Source organism: Neopelma chrysocephalum, unplaced genomic scaffold (assembly GCF_003984885.1).
Source record: "Neopelma chrysocephalum unplaced genomic scaffold, ASM398488v2 Primary Assembly neopelma1_43, whole genome shotgun sequence".
Lineage (NCBI taxonomy): Eukaryota > Metazoa > Chordata > Aves > Passeriformes > Pipridae > Neopelma > Neopelma chrysocephalum.
The window spans coordinates 6,447,620-6,459,504 of NW_020897702.1; the positions used below are offsets into that span (position 1 = coordinate 6,447,620).

An 11,885-nucleotide genomic window follows, 5' to 3' on the forward strand; every position below is an offset into this window, starting at 1 on the left:
TTTTGCTTCTGAAAATAGATGTGTGACATATCAAAAAGAAATTGAAGATTGTAATAACTGTATATTTTTATGCCAAGTTTCATATGGAATTGTCAATACAAACAATACCGGTGAGCTATACTAAGCCTAATGATCTAAAATATGGAGCTGTAGCAAAATCTAAGCAGGTTACCTGAAGTATGGAAAACTAAAGAAAATTAAGAACAGCCCAAATAACTTCCGAGCAGATTAGTTATTTCCAATAAAACTATATTAGCTTTGTGTAATAAAGGCATATTAATCCTATGCCTTTTTTCCAATATGCAATAACCTGATGATTTAATATTGGTAAAAAAAAAATCAGTATATAAACAATTTATTAAAATCAATATTGAAACTAAGCTAATTATGTACTTTCATGTTTTTAATATGCGGCAGTCACAACTGCAATAAAAAACAAGTCCTTAACAGAAGGTAGTACAGAATCAGGAGCAGTATTAAAAATCTTATTGGTCACGCTGACAGCTTGTATTTCAATTTTGGAATTGCCACATATTTACAAGATGATCTTGTCATAGTATGTATCTCAAAGACTTTTAGAACACAGAAAACACATGGTAAAGCATCCTGTTGACTTAGGTGTGAAATTTTATTGCACCTGTGAAATATTTTCTATTTAAAATAAAATCTGCTGCCTTTATAACACTCTTGCCAAATCCAACACCTTAAATCATCAGGAGTTCCACAACCCAGAGTAAATTTTCAAAATCAAGTGTTTTAGAACTAGCATCGACTATTATGGACTTCAACTTATCTATACACTTTATTAAGCTCAATTTTTTGACTGATCGTTAAGAGTTTGATGCAATCTTGTAGCTTTAGGTCTAGGATGTATCTTCTTTAATCAACAAATATTCCAAAAGAAGCTTGCAGGTCTATGGACCTTAAACATCAGTGCACTTCAGTAGGTTTAGCACCAAAACATGTTCAAATAACTTCAGCCTGTGGTATTGGACCATGCCATGATCATGCCCATTGCCACCATTCCTACTAAAAAATCACTTAAGACTATATACTGATTATAACCTAAAAGAAAGAAATAAACCAGTGTACAAGAAATGATCATTGTTGAGAGCACAAAAAAATGTTTCTGTCATTACGACATTTTCATAAAAATAATGCAAAGGCACATTAATGGTTAAGGCACATTAATAACTCATTGTATTGAAAGCAAGGCCCAAAGGAGCTATAACTGTGCCAGCTCCATGTTTCCTGTTTCTATCTCCAGTTTGGTCAGAAGTCCTGCTTAAAAAGCAGACACTGCAGCACTTCAAAATATGTTGCCATTGGGCAAATTTGTTCTCTCATGATATCAAGTGGCATTACACTGATGTCTGTTGGACACAAGCCATTCACCTCATATGCTTTCAATAAGATCTAGAACAAGTTTGTGCTTCTAAAATACGTGTGAGCAAACACAGGTTAAAGATTATTTATTCTTGTCCAGATACTGATATTTAAAATGCTTCAGTTATCTTCAATTTTATTAAAAGAAAGAAAACTGCGGACATAGTTTTTTGAGGTCAGTACATCATTCAAAATACATCTTATTAGGTTAAGAGTAATATGCTTGCTCCCTAGTAATACTAGGGAAAAGCAATCATCATTTGTAATGTACTGAACTCAGGAGAGAGAACTTGCATTAAGAAATGTGATTGCATAATTTTAAGGTAGTGTGGGGCCTACTTTGCATATCAAACAATAGGGCAATATCAAACAATAAGTTAAGAATATGCAATAAATACATTGCAGAAGTGAGAACTTCGAGCCTTTCAGGGTTCCAGAATCTGCACTCCTCCAAAATTTACTGCTATGTTTACTTGCTTGCCTGAGCAGTAGTCATCATTATATTTCAAAGTCCATGTCAGAAAAATATTTCTTCTTTCTCTCCAAAAAAATTAAAGTTCCACCATGAAAGACACACCACCTCAAGAATTAAAGCAGTATGATTAAATTATGGCTAACTAGCAGGTTTCTCACACATAAAAGAATTGAAACTTTGAATTTAACATCATCCATCTTCTAAGGGAAACTTCAGAAAGGGTAAAGCATCCCAACTTGAAATTCACTTAACTTTCCTAGGTCTTATAAGTTTCCTGTATTAGATTTGATACACATACTTGACAACCACTTTTCATGCTCTCTATGACACTGGCAAGGAGTACTCTGACAAGTTCTGGATAAGAAAGCGGGATGAAAAACATAGTCATCTTATCTTACCAACAGAGGTCTCTGCTATGCAACAATAGGGTCTCAGCTCCCTTCTAACCACCCTGTTTCCCACCTGCAGCTGTCCACTGCATGCAATAAAATGACAAGAAGTGGCAGGTGGCTTTAGCAGAGTCAGTGCCCCACAGACAAAAAAGAAGAGAAGGGAAAGTACTTACACCTTACACCGCTGCAATGACAAAGAAAGGGAGCAAGAAAGGGACAAGAACTTCCACTACAGAACTACATATTTTTATTTTGTCTCATAGTTCTAGAACACCTTTCCTTTACACCCTACCCACAAACCTTGTACTCTTCCCCTTTGTGAAGTAAATGAGGTCTTGTCTGACCACATTTGCTCCAACTGCTCTGAGAAGGCCCATGTGGGGCAAAAAACACCCTTACTGTCAGCTAAGGTTCATTCATCACATGAAATATCATGTTGAATAGATCTGTATTTTTCAGAAGCTGCCATACATGAAATCATACAAAATTAGGCAGCTAAGAATTTATTTCTAATTTTGTAAAGACAGAGGTAGCAGATTAAACATCACTGGTGATCAAAAACATTTATATCTATTTTAGGTGCTGAGGGAGAAGAAAAAAGGAGATTTACACATAGCCAGAAATATTTGTGCTTTCTCTGAATACCATATGCTTCAAGCTATGTTAGCTGAAGTACTTGACTTTATAGGAATAATGGTGACAAAACAGTTTATCATACATGTTCTTCAACATATCCAGACTATCGTTAATTAGAAATTAGAATGAAATATTGTAACAAAGCTGCAGTGTGGTGACATTTTTTCTATACTTAAACAAAGTTTTTAGAGGATCAGAACCAGTGATTCACACAAGAACTCCCAATCTCACTGAAGCTGATCAGACTACTCCTACAAATAATGAACAATTCTGTGCTTCAACATCAAAACTGTGATTAACAAAACTGTTGCTCCTTTTGTTTAATGCATCTCACCCACTTCGAGTTCTAGGAGACACTAGTTTGCTAGATGACACCTCAGTGTAAAGATACTTTTGTACTTAGATATGTGAATAAGTAATAAAATAAGAACACTGATATTACATTCATATTTCATTTATACCAAGATACAGTAATTTTTAGGAATCAATAATTATAAAGCATTGGGGCTGGTCAATACAGTAACTATTGCAATGGTGCAATGCCAATATATTACATTTATCCATCCACCCTTTAGCGGTTTTGGATAGCATGTTAAAAACCACAGACGTGAGCTACTTTCATTCATAGCATTCTCTTCTACTAGGATTGCAACTGCAAGTTGTGGAAACTGAGAAAAAGTAATGTACCGCATCCTTCACTGGTATTTTAAGCATCTTACTACTGAACTAATAAAGAAGTTTACTTCTAGTTCAAAAAACAATACACCAAAAACCCCAAAAAACAACCAACTCTCTTATTCTATGGGAAAAAGCTTCCAGGTGACATACCTAACTTGTTTTACATCTCGTGGTGAAGGTGTGCTTGAAAGAGATTATACAGGAGTTAAGAAACCTACCTAGAGATTGAATCTATTTGCCTCTTACTCATTAAATGTTACTAGACCACTTTGTTGACTTGATAAAAGCATCCATCTAAAGTAATGGTAAATATAAAGGTGGTAAATAGGTATTAAGTATCGAGATTTTTCATGAACATCAGGTAAAGCTTTCAGTCCAAGGTCAAATTAATGGAGACAGCCATCAGGAAAGGAAGTCAAACAATCAAAGGCTTTTCACCAAACAGAACCGTAATTGGGGCTTTTCAAGCTCTTATCCGCCACAAGAAAAAGTTAGTAGCTCCTATTCCTTCAACTCCAGCTCCAAAATTGTTTGAAGCAAACAGCAGCTCATTTATGCAGCAGACACGAGAAGCGCTTGTGAACATGAAAGCACAGCTTTCAAGGGCTTTTTGTTCGCCGCACTCCGGGGCGTGGAACGGCGACTCCAGAGCTGTCGAGACCCGCGGAGCCCAGCGCCACCAGCTCTCTGTGACTGCGCGGTGCCCGCGTACCCACCAGCGGGGCAGAGGGACCGGCGGGAGAGCAGGAGCCGTCCCGGGGCGGCAGGAACACAGCAGAACCCTCTTCCGCGGAACCCTCCTCCGCGGAACCCTCCTTCCCGCACCTCTCCTCCCCCGCACCCTGCCCTCTCCGGGGAGCTCATTCCCAGCATCTCCCCCGCCGCCCACGGGAAGGCAGCGCGAGCCGGTGCCAGGCGGGGCTGCGGGCGCCCAGCAGTGCCGGGACGCCCCTTGGGCTGTCGGAGGAAGCTGCGCGCCGCTGCTTGCCCCCGTGGCTGCCCCACCCCGGGGCGGAGGGGACCAGGCCCGCGCGGATCTCCTACGCACCCACCTGCCACGCCGCGGGCCGCTGGCCGCCCCGGCCGGCCGAGGAGCACTTCCCACTCCCTTCCGCGCCGGCTCTCCCCCCGTCGCCCTGGCAACGCCGCGCCGCTCCCGCCCCCGCCGCGGGGGCCGGGTCAGGTGACCGCGCGCAGCCAATCGCCCGCCCCCAGCCCACGTGCCGCGTGGCGAGGAGGCGCGCGCTCGCAGAGAGAGCTGCGGGAAGGGGGAAAAAGGAGAAAAAAGGAAGAAAAAGGAGGAAAAAGGAGGGAGGAGTCGTGCGGGCGAGATGGCGGTGGATGGGTGTCCGTGCTGGTAAGCGAGGGCGTGTGCCTTGTACCGGCAGTGCGAAGCCGGGGTGAATGATAAATGAGGCGCTGGTGCCCTTTCTGCCCCACCAGGAGAGTGGGATAGCAGGGACTTGCTGCGCGCACCCCTGGCTGCTGAGGCTGCCGAGGCTTTGGAGGCTGCAGCCCTGGTGTTGCTGATTTCCTTCAGTGGGAGTCCAGGCTTATTACAGAATCACAGAATATGCCGAGTTGGAAGAGACCTGCAAGGACCATCGAGTCCAACTCCTGGCCCTGCACAGGACCATCCCCAAGAGTCATACCATGTGCCCAAGAGCATAATCGAAACACTTCTTGAACTCTGTCAGGCTTGATGCTGTGACCGCTTCCCTGGGGAACCTGTTCCAGTACCCAACCACCCTCTGGATGAAAAACTTTTTTCTAATATCCAACCTAAGCCTCCCCTGACACAACCTCAGGCCATTCCTTTAGGTCCTGTCACTGGTCACCACAGAGAAAAGATCAGTGCCTGCCCCTCCTCTTCCCCTCACGAGGAAGTTGTAACTGCAATGAGGTCTCCCCTCAGCATCCAGGCTGAACACACCAAGTGACCTCAGCCGCTCCTCATACAGCTTTCCCTCAAGGCCCTTCACCATCCTCGTTGCCCTCCTTTGGACGCTCTCCGATGGCTTAATATGTTTCTTATGTTGCAGAGACCAAAACTGCATACGATATTCAAGGTGAGGCTGCACCACTGCAGAGCAGAGCAGGACTGGCTGCTTAGCCCCTGGCTGCTGGGCTGTTTTAAATGGACTGGCCCTTTGCCACCATTCAGAATGTGAATGTAGAATGAGTTGAACTCAATGAAGCCCTTTCCACCTCTCCCACCCTAAAGGCATGATGGAGGCTTTTTGACAACACATTGCAAATAAACTCCTACAAACTCTCCAACGTACTTGAGTAGCTTTCTTTTCCTGCTAGCTCAGAATCTGAAATATTTTTCCGTTCTGCAGGTAACAAGTTACCCAGCTGTAAGCACAGTGTTGATACCAAATGTGAGTGTCCATGGAGAAATGGAGAAATGCAGCCCTTCACGGACAGCAAATTGTTCACAGTCACTAGAAAGAGTGTACTTTACTTCTACTTACTGTGACACAAATTAGGAACTTTCCTGAAGTTAGAGATGCTCCAACATTAGTGAAACCAATCTTGGAGATCTTGGTGAAAGAACTGCCACTGCAGGGATTTCACATCATTAGTTTTACTTCTAATGAAAAGGTTAATGATCCACTCACAGTCTAGACAATTGTATGGACACAGAAGGAACTGAGTTAGGTTCTGAAGAGAATGAACAAATTCCTAATCTTAGCGGTAAAGCATTTTCAAATAAACAGAATTTTTGGAGCTTCTCACAGGTAAAATTTTGAAGATGGCCAGCCACAAGGACTTCTATAAAAAAAAGGAGTGCTTATTGAAGTACAGCAAAAGGTATGGAAAGAGATAAATGATTGCTGCAAAATTAGTAATTTTCAATTAAAAAACCCCAAACAACTCCAAATGTACAGGGGTTTTCATGTAATTATCTTATAAATGGCCTTCAAAGAGGACTTTTGCTTCAGGACCCTTGCCAGCAGGAGCTCTGCAGGAGGCTGGAATTTCAGTGAGGAATGGCATACTGTGGCACAACAGCAGCGCATCTGTTGTCAATGGCAGCTGCTGCACAGCACTGAGCATTGTGCATTTCTCACTGTTTACAGACAACTGTTTTGTATGTTATCTATTTTCTGGAGCCACCAGTGAAATGTGTTGCATGAGGTTTCCTTAGTAGAATCATGATGTATGTTTCAGATACTAGTTTTAAAGTAGTATAGTCAGACAAGTGTATTAAAATATCCCAGAGTTCTTAAAGTGTTGGCTAAACACTAAGGATTACCATATAAAGAAACATTACGACTTCCTCATCAGACAGTGAGTTACTATGCTGATGAACTAAGAGCAATGTGTAGTCTGTAATACTGAAACTTAAACATTTAAGTCCTCATTGTGGCATATAAAAATCTTTCCTCTAAATGTAAAATGGATGAGTTAATTCCATTCATCAGTGAAAGATGTTGAAAATTGCAGGGTTTATTTTGTTTTAAATCATGATGCTTCTAAGGAAATTGAAGAAGTGAGCTGTTAGAGGAACTACTATAGAGATTCTCACTACAACAGAGAAAGCAGAAAAGAAATATTTGGAAAGTAGTTTCAGCTGACCCCTTTGATAAGACTAAGTTGCGTGACACATCTGATGTGGAAGCAGAAATTCTACAGCAATAGGAAGTTGTTATCTCCATATCTCTAATGCTAACACAGTTCCCCCAGTCAACTGTGAGGTATATCTACTCTTGTTATGACAGCTGTTGGAAACTGATGTCAGTATAACTGTGCAACGTCTTTTGATAGTCTTAACTATTACAAACCTTAAAATGTGTTTATGATGTTATCTAAGACACACTATTTGGAAATGGCTCTATTTCTAATCAGAAATTGCTCAAGTTATTTTAATAAATAAATATAAACTCGCAAGTTTCCTAGTCAGATTTGCCTGAAAAAGCATTGTGAACTTTTTGTTTCTGAAGACTTAAGCCTGAGGATTAATTAATGTTTATACAGCACTTTGTAAAAGCAAAGTCACAACTGCCAAGAATTATTACTATTTAATCTTTAAAAATCAGATCAGTGACAGACTAAACTGTCAGAGAACTGCTGTTTAAAACAACAAGAATGCTGAAAATCCTCTTCTCCCCCCATACTTAAATATGTCCAAGTGTGCTTTCATTTCAACCTCTCTTACATAAAGACAAGCAAAGATACTTTTCAGTTTAAATGGGTTAACGCCCATCTTTGTTTAAATATGTGAGGATATTACCTAAAATCCTAGGAACATTTTACAAAATGAAAAAATTATTTGTTTCTGAAATGCATTTCCAGGGCCCAAATGTTGCAAATATTTTTATATGCAAATCCTACTCAGCAGTGTAATATATCTGATTAACCAGTGCTACTTCTGCGCACAACTTCACCTATTTGTGTGATGGGTCAGATCCTTGTAGTGATAGTTACTTTGTATTAGACTTGCATAGCTATTTTGACTTCTGAGGAAAAAGAATCCTTACATTATAAAATTTGCTTCTTTTTCTACTTTACATCAAACAGAGGTAAGGTTTAGAAACAATTTTCCTCAGAAAATAAATGTACATATTGGAAAACAAGCAACAAGCAAGAGAAGACTGGAAAAGTAGAGAAGCTCATCAGCGAAGTATAGAATTAATGGATAAAGTCATCTTTTCAGGGTTACAGAAACATGTTTTAGTACATCATTATTATTTAGGGAGAAATACTGCATTTTGCTTTGGCTATACCTTAAATTATATTCTCCCTTAACAGCTATACACATATTATTCATGCAATGCTAATTACTTTCCTTATAACGTAATTGACTTGTTAAGTAAGAGTATGAATTAATTGGTGGCATAGAAAACTAAATGATACCAAGTCAGGCCTAGTTAATCTGTGTCTGGCTTATTATCTCTTGATATTTAGTAAATTTAAAATTTATATATACAAATTTATTTAGAAGAAACAAATTTCACAGGCTGACTAATGAAAGCTGTCTACATTTATCTGGAAGTCTTGATAACTTGATCTTACTCAGATGCAAGCAGACTGTTAAAATTTGGGTTTGCTTGTTACCATGGTGCATACTGAAATATGAACATCTTTGCATACTGAAATATAAACATCTTGAGGGTCCTATGGACTGATAAACCTCTCAAAGAATAGTTTTCAAACAATGCTTAGCACCTGTCAGTTATGCTGAATTTTAGTTGCAAGTTGTTAATAAACAAGTGTAGTTAAGATTTATGTACATTTAAATTTAGATTCAAGAATATATGTCAGTATTTCAGAAGATCTCACTAGCCACCATTAAGACTAGATCTTCAAAGAGATCAGTGTCTGGAATGTTAAACTTCTTTGCAAGTCTGGTTCCAATTATGGGTTCTAAGTTCTTCTGAAAATCTAAATTATATTTAAATACCTACAGAAGAAACTTGAGTCTTATTTTAACAGTCTGACTCCAGCTGCAGGCACAGAACACTCATGGATTTGGCCCAAATTCACACCCTTTAAAACTACAGATGTAGAGTGAATAATCCTAAATCTTCTAATGATTGTTCCTTTATAATGAATTTCTGGAGTACATATCTTAAAATTTCTTAAACACAGTACATTTTCATAAATATGAATTTGAGGAAGAGAATACAAAACACCATCAGTGGAAATTGCATCACTAAATGGCAGCAAAACTTTTATGAAGTTCAGTAAAACCAGGTGTTTTCTCTAGACAAACCCAAGATTTCTTTTAATATATTTATTAAAATGCCTTAGAGGAAATTTCTATCATCAGGTTAAAATGTTGCTTTTATTTTCAAGATTTCTTTTCATACAGTACAGTTGAACTATCATCTCTTCAATCAAAATAAAAATATTTCCTTTTGTGTATAAGGGTGTTATGTTTATAAATTTATTTCTAATAACTTGTGGAAGCTGAGACTTTTTTTTCCTCTCAAGTATGAAACTATTAGGCTTAAAAGTGTTGCTTGAAGAAGTCACATTTTAATAAATGCACTGAGAGCAAACAAAGTATTACAGTGTGTAGGAAATATGGTCGGTCTTTCCTTAGAAAATAAATACACCCCCTAGACATGTAATACTTGTATTCAAATATAAAATTACAAAACTATAGACAGTAAGAATGAGCAGTGTACACCAAAATCTTATGTACCCCCAAAGCACTGAAAATTTTTTTTGGTTTTGCTTCAGTTTTCAGTTGTCTATGTAATCTAGATAGTCCGTTCTCAATATAGTTCTGCCTAAGAGTTGCAAATAAAATGCCACATAAATTATCTAAAATCTTTTGACCTTTGTACACAGAATGATGTGCAGTATTATTGGTTATGTGAAGTTTATAATTTTTTAAAATCTTGCAACAGAGAACTGCAAAAAAAAAATACAAAATCCAGTACCTGTTATCTGATGAAGTTTTCCAGTGCCAGACTTTCTGTAGCTTAATTTCACACTGCCAGAGCTTCTGTATTAAATGCTTTTACCTCCTTAAAAAAAAAAAAAAAAAAGGTATGTCAGCACAAGCCCAGACGAAACTCCAAATCCGGGAAAATAAAATTAACCATGCAGATCAAAGGCAGACGAGCACTGAGACCAAATGCCTGTAATCTGATCAGTGATCAGTTGCCGTACATCAAAGGCAGTGCTTCGGCGAAGAAAAAGAGCTGCTTTTCCAGCAGGTAGTTGCACTTTTAAATTCTGCCTTTCAGTACTCTGCACTAGCTCTTTTCCCCCTTTCCTTGCTTGTGCTGAGAGAATGCACACGGTTCTGAAATGCTTGGGGTTGAGTGGCTAGATCTGTAGCTTTTGAGTTCCCAAGCTGTGTTGTGGATTGTGTGTTGGAAGCTTTCCCTAGTGCCAGCGGGTTCCGCTTTATCCCTTTCATCTCGCTGAGCTGCAGATCCCATGACATCATTCAATGCTGTGGGACTGGTTAGAGAGCTGTAATACAGCCTGTGGGGGAATGCAGCTAAAGAGCAGCAAGAGTTTGCATGATTTCTAATCAGGTTAGTCCATTGTAACAAACCCAAGGCTCACTTCAAAGTCTACATTACATTAAAGTTTCCTCCCAAGAAGGGAGAATAATGCAGCTATAAGGTTTTCTTAAAAAGATGTTTTTTAATTTTGTCAGCAAAAGAAAGTTAAAATTTTCCATAAAGCGCTGAAACTCAGACATGCAGGTCAGTTTGCTATGCAGCTCTAAGACACGACTTTTGTTTGTCTCTATTGAAGTTTGGAGCAGGGGAAATGGTGTATTTTGTACACCGGAATCAGTTTTTTGCACTGGCAAAACCAAGCACAATAGAGCATGCTCTTAGTCCCTGGTTCATATCCTCCCTGCTGCTTACTGTGTGGCCTTTTGCAAATAATTTTTTTTGAGCCTGATTCATCTGTGGCTCATGATTCCTTTACATAAATGAACTGTAAAGCTGCCATAAGTAACTCACAGGAGTGTAAAGGCATTTTTTAGCTAGAGTAGATTTGAAGTGGCCACCATTGTACTGTCAGCAAAGGGATGTTTTGGGGGGCATGAAAGTATATTGACAGACATTTCTCTGTGCTGCTGTAGTTCATAGTCCTTCATAGTCCCGAGAATTGCTGGAGGGTCCTCTGTGGCCCTGGAAAGCAGAGGAATCCTCAAGGCTGCCATAACTTGCTCTCTTGCAGTGCAGAAGGCAGAAGAAATGCGCAACTGAATTTCATTTTCTATGATCTGAGACGAAGCTCGCTTATGGCACAGAGATTAATTCAGCCCTCTGTACTTCAGCTGTTAATAAAACATACAAATATCAAGCAGGACGGCTTTTAGGATAATCAGCCGTATTGAAGATGTCACTGAAGTTCTCATCAACATATACTCCATACTTTGGGTATACCACATGTGCAGATGAAAGTGATACAAGCCTGTCAACTGCTAGACTCCTGCAAATATTTGCACGCTGAGTAATCGAGAATTCATTTGAAAGGCAAAAGTAAAAAGAGGCACTATGCTAGACACAGTTGCCTTAAGCATTAAAACAAAAGCAAACAATCAGCGGATAATGGTTACTGGATAATCGAGTGCGGGAGCGATAAAGTGTCCTGCAGAGATCCGTCGTTGTGGTCCCTGTGTGTGGGCTGTAGCCTCCTCCCCCTCCGTGTGCGTCTCCCGCTCCTTGCCCCGTGCAGTCCGGGCGCTGCCCGCTGCCCCCGCCGCGGGCGCCGCTCGGGGATGATGCTCCCGCGGCTCTCGGTAGGTTAGGGAGCCTTCTGCTGGTGGGATGGCGCACTGTGGGCAGCACCAGGCCAGCAAGGAGCGCTGTGCTTCCCAGTAATAGTAA

The 11,885-nt window shown here is 40.0% G+C and overlaps 1 protein-coding gene across 3 annotated transcripts in view; it reads right to left on the bottom strand.

Moving 5' to 3' along the window:
* The window catches only part of TNFRSF19 (TNF receptor superfamily member 19), a 58,234-nt gene extending 47,798 nt beyond the window's left edge, over positions 1 to 10,436 (bottom strand). Inside the window, exons 1-2 of one of the 3 annotated variants that reach the window (XM_027677881.1) lie at positions 10,198 to 10,436; positions 9,966 to 10,052 (exon numbers count right to left, since the gene is read on the bottom strand). The gene's annotated coding sequence lies outside the window, so the exon portion shown is untranslated. Of the gene's footprint in view, positions 1 to 4,042; positions 4,099 to 4,619; positions 4,712 to 9,965; positions 10,053 to 10,197 lie in introns of those variants that run through there. The other 2 variants (XM_027677882.1, XM_027677879.1) reach the window with 2 other exon arrangements.
* Positions 10,437 to 11,885: the final 1,449 nt, after the last annotated feature.